This window comes from Lutra lutra, chromosome 4 (assembly GCF_902655055.1).
Source record: "Lutra lutra chromosome 4, mLutLut1.2, whole genome shotgun sequence".
Classification (NCBI taxonomy): Eukaryota; Metazoa; Chordata; class Mammalia; order Carnivora; family Mustelidae; genus Lutra; species Lutra lutra.
In genome coordinates, this window is record NC_062281.1 from 75,139,671 (window position 1) to 75,151,298 (window position 11,628).

At 40.4% G+C, this 11,628-nt stretch overlaps 1 pseudogene; it reads right to left on the reverse strand.

Moving 5' to 3' along the window:
* Window positions 1-10,395: 10,395 nt before the first annotated feature.
* On the reverse strand, window positions 10,396-11,232 carry LOC125097281 (swi5-dependent recombination DNA repair protein 1 homolog; annotated as a pseudogene).
* Between the last annotated feature and the right edge of the window lie 396 nt (window positions 11,233-11,628).

Below are 11,628 nucleotides of genomic sequence, written 5' to 3' on the forward strand. Positions count from 1 at the left end.
ATTTTACTCATCCTGGAACATAACTGAGGCCAAGATCTGAGGTCACTGTAGTATACAGCCCCTTAAAACATTTAATCTTGGCTTTTTAAAGTTTACAAGGGGCACCTGGGTGGCTCAGTTGGTTAAGCGGCTGCCTTTGGCTCAGGTCATGATCCCAGGGTCCTGGGATCCAGCCCTGCATTGGGCTCTCTGCTCAGTGGAGAGCCTGTTTCTCTCTCTCTCTCTCTCTCTCTGCCTGACGCTCTGCGTACTGTGCTCTTTCTCTCTGCCACATAAACAAATAAAATCTTTTTAAAAAAACTAAAGTTTACAAAATGCGCAACGTTTACAGTTGCTCTTTAAGCAATGGACAATGACCTTCTGTGTTAGTATTTGTCTTCATTCAACAGAATCAATTAAGGACCAGAGAAATAAGAAGAATTTCTTTGTATCACCTAGCTATTAGGTAGCAGATCTATGTTTTAAATTCAGGTCATTAGACTCAAAAGTATATGCGTTTCCTTTATACCATCTGTGTGTCTTCTGGGAGGTTTTTTGTTTTGTTTTGTTTGTTTGTTTGTTTTTGCAGATTGTTCTCTTACCGAAATAACCCCAGGGTACTTCTTGGCACTCTGCTTACCTACCATTCCTTTTGAGCTTCCCCTAACATTTTACCTTCTGTTCACCATCTAAATACTGGTGTTCCCTCAAGTTCTATCATCAGCTCTCTTACTTTCTTGGTGTATATGCTTTCACTATTCAATGTCACAGTCTCATATGTATGATACACAGAAAATCCTCATTATTTGCAGTAGTTATGTTCTATAACATTGCCAAGAACATGGGATTATTTCATTGCTCCTAGAGGAAACTCAAGATCAGGGTCCTGTAAGCTTCTGATTACATTTTCTTCAACCAATTGATACATAACCTTGTTTTCTGTTACTGTTAAAAGACACCTTATTTAATATATATTGTTGACTCTTTTATATCGAATTCACAGACAACAGCACCATAACTCATGCCTGAATGAAGCTCAGGCTAACTCACGTTATTTCTTCCATAAGGCAGATTATATAACCTTGTTGTACTTCTGAACTTGGACTTAGGAATAGCAGTTCTGCATTATGGTTGGGGTCCTTTTCAACAGCAAAATCACCGATAAAATGCACAAAAATGCAAAAAATGTGGCACTGAAGAGGCCATGCAAAAGACTTTTTTTTACAGTGTAAGAACTGAAACAAGAAGGCAGAGAATTGCCTTGTTTGTCCTCAGCTGGGAACATGCTCATTGGGCAGTTCAAATATTTTGCTTCTGTGTGCATGTCTGCCAATGACCACAAAAGCCCCATGTGTATCAATTTTTACTAAGTAGGTAAATTTACAAATATGGAAATGTGAATAGAGGATTGCCTATATTTAAACTTCTTATTTTTTATTTTATTTTATTTTATTTAAAGATTTTATTTATTTGACAGAGAGAGAGAGAGAGAGAGATCACAAGCAGGCAGAGAGGCAGGCAAGAGAGAGAGAGGGGAGGAAGCAGGCTCCCCGCCGAGCAGAGAGCCCAATGTGGGGCTCGATCCCAGGACCTGGGATCATGACCTGAGCTGAAGGCAGAGGCTTTAACCCACTGAGCCACCCAGGTGCCCCTATTTAAACTTTTTAAGTCTATTTTTCCAATATCTAATTCTTTGCATTATCTGAGACCTGCATTTCCAATTGTCAACTGTAATTTTCATTTGGAAGTCTCAAAAACATTGCATCTCAGACCAAAACCTCTCTTTTTTCCCTCTTTTAAAGATTCCTTACTATTTTAGCATTTACTATATCACCATTTAGCAAAAGCTACAAATGGGAGTCATTTTAATTCCTCTTTGTTTTACTCACACCATTTATTGTTTACCAAATCTTTTTATTTCACCTCCAGAATATCTTTTGAGCATGTCTTCTCCTTTTCACCCTTACTTCCATTGAAATGATTCAAATTTTTTCTTTTTATTGAGGGATAACTGACAAATAAAATTGTAAGATATTTAAAGTATACAATGTAATCATTTGATGTATGTATACATTGTGAACAGATTACCCACATTGGGTTAATTAACACACCCATTACCTCAGATATTTACATATATATATATATTTATATAAATGGCAAGAATGTTTAAGTTCTACTTTCTTAGCAAATTTTAATTATACAAATTTATCAACAGTAGTTAGTAAGTTATGCATTCAAGCCTCAGACCTTATTTATCTTATGGCTGTAAGTTTGTACCTTTTACCAATCTCTTTATTTTCCCCATGACAACCACTTTTCTACTCCCTGTTTCTAGGGAGTTTAACTTTTGTTTTTAGAGGCCACATATAAGTGATAACATGCAATATTGTCTTTATTTTATTTGGTACAATGCCCTCAAGGTCCATCCATGTTGTGAAGGGCAGAATTTCCTTCTCTTGTAAGAGTGAAGAAAGGTCTGTGAACGCCAAGACAAGACAGTAGAACTCATCCAATGAAAAGAATAAAAAGAAAAAAGAATGAAAAAGGGTGAAGATAGCATAAAGGAATTTTGGGACACCATCCTACTGATCAATATATGTATTATAAGGCCCCTTGAAGAATCATTATTTCTTTGAATAGGCCTATTTCCTTGACCAAAGCAAATTATCTTACCATGCCCAACTCAAAGAATTGGGGAAGCACAATCCTACAGTGTACTTTGAAAGACGAGAGCTAGAATCTCAGTGAGTAGCACTGACTAATTCAATGTGATTTACAAATTAAGAACAGGGGAGTATTAAGGATGTTTCCTGCACTGGTCCAAGCACTGAATAGTCTCTTTCATCTAACTCTAACATTGTGACAAAGATACTATAGAGCTGTTGGTTCTTCACCCTCCCAGAAACTTCCTAAATGAAATTTGAAACTAGCCACCATATGTAGAGGACAGGCAGAGACCAAAGAGAAGAGTCCCTCTAGGCAGTTTTAATAAAAAAAGGGAACTTACATAAAAGGCTTGTGCTGGACGGTAGCAAGAGGAGTGGATTCCAGCACCCACCATCCAAATCTTGGAAGTTTGTAAAAAGGCCTTAACTGGTTTCATGCAGGTGTTGTCAACACCATCATCATCTCAAGTCCGTGTCCTTGGAGCAGCCTCTGGGATCAGGAGAGGCAAGCAGAACTATTTCCCAGTATAGGGAATGGGTGAGGAGGAGCTGAGTGCCTGGGGGTCCTGCTCTCAGGTCAATTGGTGGTCACATTTTTTTTTTTTTTTTAAACTCCAGTGCAATTAACACACAGTGTTATATTCATTTCAGGTGTACAATATAGTGATTCAACACTTCCATATATTACTCAATGCTTTTCAAGATAAGCATATTCTTCTTAATTCCCTTCACCTATTTCATCCATCCTTCCACCCACCTCCCCTCTGGCAAACATCAGGTTGTTCTCTATAGCTCAGAGTTTGTTTTTTTTTTTTGTGTCTCTCTCTCCCTTTTGTCCCTTTGTTCATTTTGTTTTGTTTCTTGAATTCCACATATGAGTGAAATCATATGCTATTTGTCTTTCTCTGACTTATTTCACTTAGCCTTAGACTCTCTAGCTCCATCCATGTTGTTGCAAATGACAAGATTTTATTCTTTTTAAGTCTGAATAATATTCCATTTTGTATATATATATCAATGGACACAGGTTGCTTCCATAATTTGGCTATCGTAAATGATGCTGCAATAAATAAAGGAGAGCATATATCCCTTTGAATTAATGTTCTTGTATTCTTTGAGTGAATACCCAGGAGTGTGATTGCTGAATCATAGTATAGTTCCATTTTAATTTTTTGATGAGCCTCCATACTCTTTTCCAGCGTTGGCTGTGCCAGTTTGCATTCCCACCAACAGAGGAAGAGCATTATTTTTTTCTCCACATCCTAGCCGACACTTATTGTTTCTTGTGTTTTTCATTTTAGCCATTCTGGTAGGTGTGAGGTGATATCTCATTGTGGTTTGGATCTGGATTTCCCTCATGATGAATTATGTTGAGCATCATGAGCCTCATGTCCATTGGCCATCTGGTTGTCTTCTATGGAGAAATGTCTGTTCATGTCTTCTGCCCATTTTAAAATTGGATTATTTGTGTGTGTGTGTGTGTGTGTGTTGAGCTGTATAAGTTCTTCATATATTTTGGATACTAACCCTTTACTGGATGTATCACTTGCAAATATCTCCCAGTGGTCATGTTCTTTGGATGACCTCTCCTAACAGTAGTCAACTAGGAAATATAACTAAGAAAAAGATACTTAGTAAATTGGGGGTAATCATTACTGCAAGTTTCCCAGAAAACTGTTCTCTTTTACTTCTAAAAGCCCTGAGGTTTTCCCTTCATCACAGCAGTGAAAGATGTTAGAACTGTTCTCAGTTAGTGGTTTCAGGATTATGCAAACATTACGTCAGTCTTACATATGGACTTTGCAGTATCTATTTTGTCTGTTCAGAGGCATTTTCTCCACTTTTTGCTTACCTCCCTGTTCTCAGCTGTGTAACGTGTTACCATCTTTGTTTGTGAAGTGTTCAGACAGAGAAAATTGACCTTATAGAGTGAGCATAAGAATAAAGGAAGAGAAGGGGCGCCTGGGTGGCTCAGTGGGTTAGGCCGCTGCCTTCGGCTCAGGTCATGACCTCAGGGTCCTGGGATCGAGTCCCACATCGGGCTCTTTGCTCAGCAGGGAGTCTGCTTCCCTCTCTCTCTCTCTGCCTGCCTCTCCATCTACTTGTGATCTCTCTCTGCCAAATAAATAAATAAAATCTTTAAAAAAAATAATAAAGGAAGAGGAGCAGCCATCAAAATTGTAGCAGCATATTTCTATCCACCTATGACTAAAAACAGAGTTATTGAGTAAATGCACACAGGATTTAAATGCCTGGTTGAAACTAGGCAGGTAGCCTTCAATAAAGGAAGTCATTCTGATAGGACAAGATGACACAGAAAAGGATGACCCAGAGAGATCAGTGTCAGAATTGTGTAAGAACAGGGGAGGTCTCAGACCTTGGCCTTGACTGGTGGTTTATTGTCAGTCCTATTGACCAAGCCCCTGACATTTTAGCACCCCATGTGTAGTCCACCTACTGCAAGGGGGCCTTCAGTAGTGTGGAGACACTTTGGTGCCGAGTCATGGAAAGCAACACAAGGTCTGAAGTCACCCTGAACAGTCCCCTGGACAGTCACCTCTGTCAGCAAGCTACACATATGTCTTCATTTCCTGTGCTGGGAAAACACTGACTTAACAGCATTGCTTTTGACTCTTTCAACCACTTCAGCAGTATTGACTCAGAGGCCTTTGAGCATTATGGATTTCTGTAGCTCTCTAGCAAAGGACCAGGGTGGTAATGTTGGGTTCCTCCATTCAGCTGTCCCTTCAGACAGTCACCTCCGAACCCCCAATTACCCAGCAGATAGAATTCAGCATCTTCACCGTTTTCTGCAATAGGACCTACAAATCTGCTCTCCAGGGAAGGGTTCTGCATTTCAGATTGCTCCAAATGAACACTTTACTTAACATGTATTTTCTGTGGTCCCTACTTTTTACCATCTTTCACCATCCTCAGGGGGAGGATGGAATTTCTTTCTTCCCAATTCCCAAATGCAAACTCCCCATCCTTCATCAATCAGAACAAATATTTGGAAAATAATTATTAATGAGCAGTCTCTTGGGGTTCAATCTGCCACTCCAAAGTCTTACGGAGCTCTTTCTTTTTAACAAGGGCGCTGCAAATTCTGGTGAATACAATCAGCTTCATCTTCTTGGATTCATGCATTTTTGGTCATGCAACGATCTTTTGAGATTATATTCTGATTATTCTTGGCTTTATGAGATGTTTCTTGGCCTATGAAGAAGTGCTCCTGGGGTACCTAGGTGGCTCAGTTGGTTAAGTGACTGCCTTTGGCGCAGGTCATGATGCTGGAGTCCCAGAATCGAGTCCCGAATCAAAGTCCCTGCTCTGTGGGGAGTCTGCTTCTTCCTCTGACCTTCTCCCTCTCGTGCTCTCTCTTTGTTATTCTCTCCCTCTCAAATAAATAAATAAAATCTTTAAAAAGAAAAAAAAAGAGGTTCTCCTGCTTTAAAAAAAAAAATACCAAAAACCCAAACCAAAACAAGCACGTGCAATGTAAAAAATGTCCACTAGAGGGAGCACCAGCACACAAGCTTGCCTGTAATTTGAGACTCCCAATTGTGGCTTCATATTCCTCCCTATCTGGATTGAACTGAGAAGGTGAAATTTTCAGGGATACAGTGTTATATAAAATATACATTAAGAGAAGATTAAACATATTGCTGTGATTGTTATTCTATAGAAATGTAAAGCTGAATTTGGTGGGGAGAGAGAGTTGAATTGGTGATGTTAAATTTGCATTGTTTCCATTCATTGAAAAATAACCTGGGGAAAAAAGTTTAAAAACAATTATTTAGGAGGTTCCTTAAAAGATGAAGTGTAGAAATACCATATGACTCAATAATTCCATTACTGTTTACCCAAAGAAAATGAAAACACTAATTAAAAAAGACATATGTACTCCTGTGTTTATTACAGTGTTATTAACAAGAGTCAAGATATGGGGAAAAGATTTCTATATGTATGAAATATACATATATATGAATATTACTCAGCCATAAGAAAGGAATAGATCCTTTTTTTCTTCAGAAAGGATGAGATTTTGACATTTGCCACAACATGGATGGAACTAGACGGCATCCTAAGTGAATCAAGTCAGACAGAGAAAGACAAATACCATCTGATTTCACTCATATGTGGAATCTAAAAAAAATTTAAAAAAATCACAAATGAATAAACAAATAAACAAAAAACAGAAGAAGACCCATAAATACAAAGAACAAACTAGTGATTGTCAGAGAGGGTGGGGAAGGGGGAAGGGCAAAATGGGTGAAGAGGAGAGGGAGATACGGGCTTCCAGCTATGGAATGAATAAATCAACAAATCATAGGAATAAAAGGCACAGCATAGGGAATACAGTCAATGATATTGCAATAGAGTTATATGGTGACAGATGGTAGCTACACTTGTGAGCATAGCATAACGCAGAGGAGTTGAATCACTATGTCATATACTTGAAACTAGTGTGTCTGTTATACTCAAAGAAATTGAAAAAACTATTTAAAGCATCTAGGGTAACCAAATTTTATTAATTGATTTTATTGCAAACTTTAGCCAAGCTATTCTTTAAACCTTCATCTTTTTGTGGAAAGCACTCCCTCTAGAGATTTAACACCTATCCAGTGGTTTTTCTTTCCCATTGCCCCAAGCTCTTCCCAGCTCCTGCCCTTCACCTCTCTTCCTTGGCCATGACAAATACGTCAACTCACCGCTATCAGCAATTAGGACCAGAATTAGGGCAGTAAATGTGAAAAACAAGAATGCAATAAATAAAATTTCACCCTAAATTCCTATGACAACACCAAGGATCCTCCCAAACTAGAGAAGTAAATCTGATCTGAGTATGCATTTCGTAGAACCCCATAAATCATTCTTCATTCTTCATCACTGGGGAGCTCAGGGGTTAGTAATTACTTCATGCCATTATGCTAAGTGAAATAATCCAGAGAAAGACAAATACTGCATGGTATCATTTATATAAGGAATCTTAAAAAAAAAAAAAGTCAGACTCCTAGAAACAGAGAGTAGATGGTGGTTGCCAGGTGCTGGGGTAGAGGAAATGGACAGAAGGTATAAAAGGGTACAAACTGAGTTGCACGCTGAATAAGGTCTGAGGCTCTAATGCATTGCATGGTAATTGTAGTTGATAACAATACATTGCATAACTGAAATTTACTAGGAGAGTAGTTTTTAAGTGTCCTCTGCCTCCTTAAAGAGGAAAATATGGGAGGTGATGAGTGTGTTAACTTAATTGTGGGGATCCTTTCACTATATATATCACATACACTTAAAATATCTCACTTTTTTTGTCAATTACATCTCAATGAAGATTTAGAATCAAACGAAAATTCATGTCAGAAAACAAACTCTGAGAGTTCTGCACCTTAAGGATACCTGAATACCTTATAAACTAAAGAGAAGTGTAAGGAAATAACTATTTTTGTTTCAGGAGGTTCTTTCACTTTCCAAAAGGGTATTTTCTGTGCATCTTTTAAATAAAAGTGTTTTCTAGAATGTTTATACATGTATAGAATGTTTATAAACTTTGTGCAATTTTTTACGAATTTAAATGCTGCTAAAGCAGAGATACTGTGTAAATATTTTTGTATTATAAATATCATATTCCTGGGGCACCTGGGTGGCTCAGTGGGTTAAGCCGCTGCCTTCGGCTCAGGTCATGATCTCAGGGTCCTGGGATCGAGTCCCACATCAGGCTCTCTGCTCAGCAAGAAGCCTGCTTCCCTCTCTCTCTGTCTCTGCCTTCCTCTCCATCTACTTGTGATCTCTATCTGTCAAATAAATAAAATCTTTAAAAAAAAATAAATATCATATTCCTTTTGAGCCACTTATCTAGCTTTGTTCTAAGTCTGCATGAATACATCATGAATGTTAGATTGATGCGTCCTGAGCCCCATCCATCAAAATACTGAAGACCTGGAGGATACACATCTGCCCATACTCTACGTCCAAGACAATTTGGATCCTTAACCAAATGTGCTTCAGTTTGTTTTCGAAGGAGACCAGAAGGAGACCAACTTTACCTGCAGATAGATTAGAGTGGCTTGTCATTCAAGGAAGGCATTTACTGACTCTGATCCCAGAACAGAGGTCACTGGATTGACAGCTGTTGCCCAAGCTTGGCCTCTCTGGTTCTCTTTCTTGGGATAAGGAGTCGGATTCAGATCTGTAGGTTAGACTGCCCCAGGGCTGGAATTAAAACGTGCAAAGCATGGGGCAGCCATTTTCTGCCAGGGGGATAAGGAGTCAGGAGGAATGGCTGCGCAGAGAGAAATAAAAGAAAAAAAAAACCAGACCTCCACAGAGAAGCAGAGGTGACGAGGGCGCACCTTCTGGCTTTCTGATGTCTGTCACTGCCTGTCCTCTGACTGGCTAGTAACTTCCCATCTTCACGTCAGGACCTTTGCGTTTATCATGCTATCACGTTCTCACAGCCTTGTGAGGTAGACCGTATCATCCCCCCTGACACGGGCACCCACTAACAAACATGCTCAGAGCGGGTGAAAATCGTGGCCACGTTTGCCCAGCTGAAGAGACAAGTTTGACCGGAAGTCTCCTGGCGGCCGACACCCACGCTTTCTTCCGGCTCCTATATTCACACAGCGCGGCCCGTATTCCTCAAGTTATATTCACACAGCGCGGCCCGCGTTCCTCAAGTTATATTCACACAGCGCGGCCCGTGTTCCTCAAGTTATATTCACACAGCGCGGCCTGTATTCCTCAAGTTCAGCCGACTTCCCTGCAGCACAGCCGGGGTCCTGAGCGGATCTGAGAGGGGGCCAGAGCAGGAAATGGTGAAGGTGCAGGGGCCAGCGAAGGAAGGCCAGGGCCTGGGGGAGGTGAGAACACGCAGGGAGACCTGAGGAAAATGCTCTCCTATTTGATCCGTCTATTTTTTTCATTATGTATCAACCCTCCTTCTCCATAGGGGACATCCCAAGCATACCTCCCTGAGATAATTTCTGGGTCAGAAGAGTCACAGATGTCCCTCCAGGTTACTACTCCCTCAGCACGAGGGGACCTGGGGCCTCCAGATGGTCTCTTTTTCAAGGGTGCCTGACCAGGGTGGGGCCTGATACAGGCCCAGCAAAGAAGCACCAGGCCAGCTTGATGAAGGAGCAAGAAGGGCGGCATGGCGGCGTTCTGCTGTCTGTCTGTCTGCTTCTGTAGGCTGACCCCGAAATCTCCCGTGGGCATGGAGGGGGAGCTTGGCCGGAGCTGGCGTCCCAGATGCCCAAAGCACCTGATGCGGGACAAGGAGAGCAGATTGGGGGCTGGAATAGGCAAAGGCTTTTGGTTTGTGCAGGGATCCCCAATTTTTATCTCCATAACATTATTATGATTATTGTTAAATTTTGGACATAGGAGCTTCATTACCTGCTAGACCATCTAGACAGAAATATGTGGTAAATGGATGGAAACAAAAGTCACAAACTTAGGAGAGAGGCAGGCATGTTTAGGCCAGTTTAGGTGTAGACATTCACCAGACTGGACTGCTGTTGTTTTTTTAACAGTCAACATAAAACTTTTTGCCATGAGCAAAACAATATAATTGGCTTCCAGAACTGTCCAAATTATTTTTTTAAACACGATTTTATTTTTTTCACATTACTTTAGGTATCAGATTTTCTTTGGCAAATTTACCCCACATACCAGATTTTCATCTTAGAGCCTTGTTTATATTTACATAAATGATGTTCACCTGTACCTTTCTCTAATTCCTAATGGTTTAGAGCTTCTTTTTCAAATGTGTATCTTTTAAGTTGTCCTTCTTGAAGACATTTGGAGGAAAAATTATGAATGAAACACCTATACCTTCTTCTTCATTTCCGTTATAGGGTGGCATCTTACTGTCTAACCACAGTGGCCCATCAGCTGAGGGAAGCTGGATTTCTTGCTCTCCTCAGACACAGTTGGCTGCATGTCATAAAGCAACAGCTGGCTAAAGCTTCTCCACTTCCTTATTAGCAGCTGTAACCCGGTCACGGTCTGAGCCATATATTTTGACAAGTTTTAACCTCTGAAGAAGGTCTTCTTTTTTTTTTAACAAGTTCACCAATTTTGCCTTTTCTTCATTTAATCCTTGTTTGAGAAGATTCTCTTTTGCAAACTCCTTTTGGGGGCTGCTGCATGACCTAGTATCAAGTGACTGATATACACATGCATTAATATTCTTAAAGGTGTTTTTCAAATATGTCCTTTCATCAAATTCATCGTATGTTTAAAATTTTCTGGATATTCCAACAGTTTTCTCTGGTTGGAGATACTGCTTCCTCTGAAGAAGGCTAATCATTTTTCTCATCCTCTACTTGATGACATTTTGCCACACTGTAGCAGGAATTAGAGGAAGAACTTATTTTCCTGAGTTGTTCTCTAAGTGTTGCCCTCACAGGTGGTTTCCTTGAATAGTTTGTGTGAGGGGGAGGTGGATTGGCACAGGCTGTGGAGTGCTGGGGAAAGTGCTGAGTCTGATGGACTTTTCTATCTTGAAAATGAAATCTGGGTTTACCTCACGGAAAGAGAGCTCTACTGGATTCCACAGCCACTCCCTAGGTCCCTGCCCCATGCCAGGGATCCCAGGGGCAGGACCTCAAGTTTCCTGGCCTGCCATGACAAAGTACCACAAACTGGGTGACTTTAAAGTAACAGAAATACATTCTTTGACAATTCTGGAGGCCAGAAGTCTGAAGTCTAAGGTGTTCCGAGGGTTGGTTTCTTCTGCTGGCTGTGAGGAAGAACACATTTCCTGTCTCTCTCCCAGCTTCTGGTGATAGAATATTGTGAACCCTTGGCATTCCTTGGTCTGAGAATGCAACACTTCAACCCCTGCCTCTGTATTCACATCACATTCTTCTCTGCGTCCTTGGGCCTTTCTCTTTTCTGTCTCTTTTAAGGATATTATCATTGGATTTTGAGCCCACCCTGATTCAAGATGATCTTATCTTAAACCTTGCCTTGATTA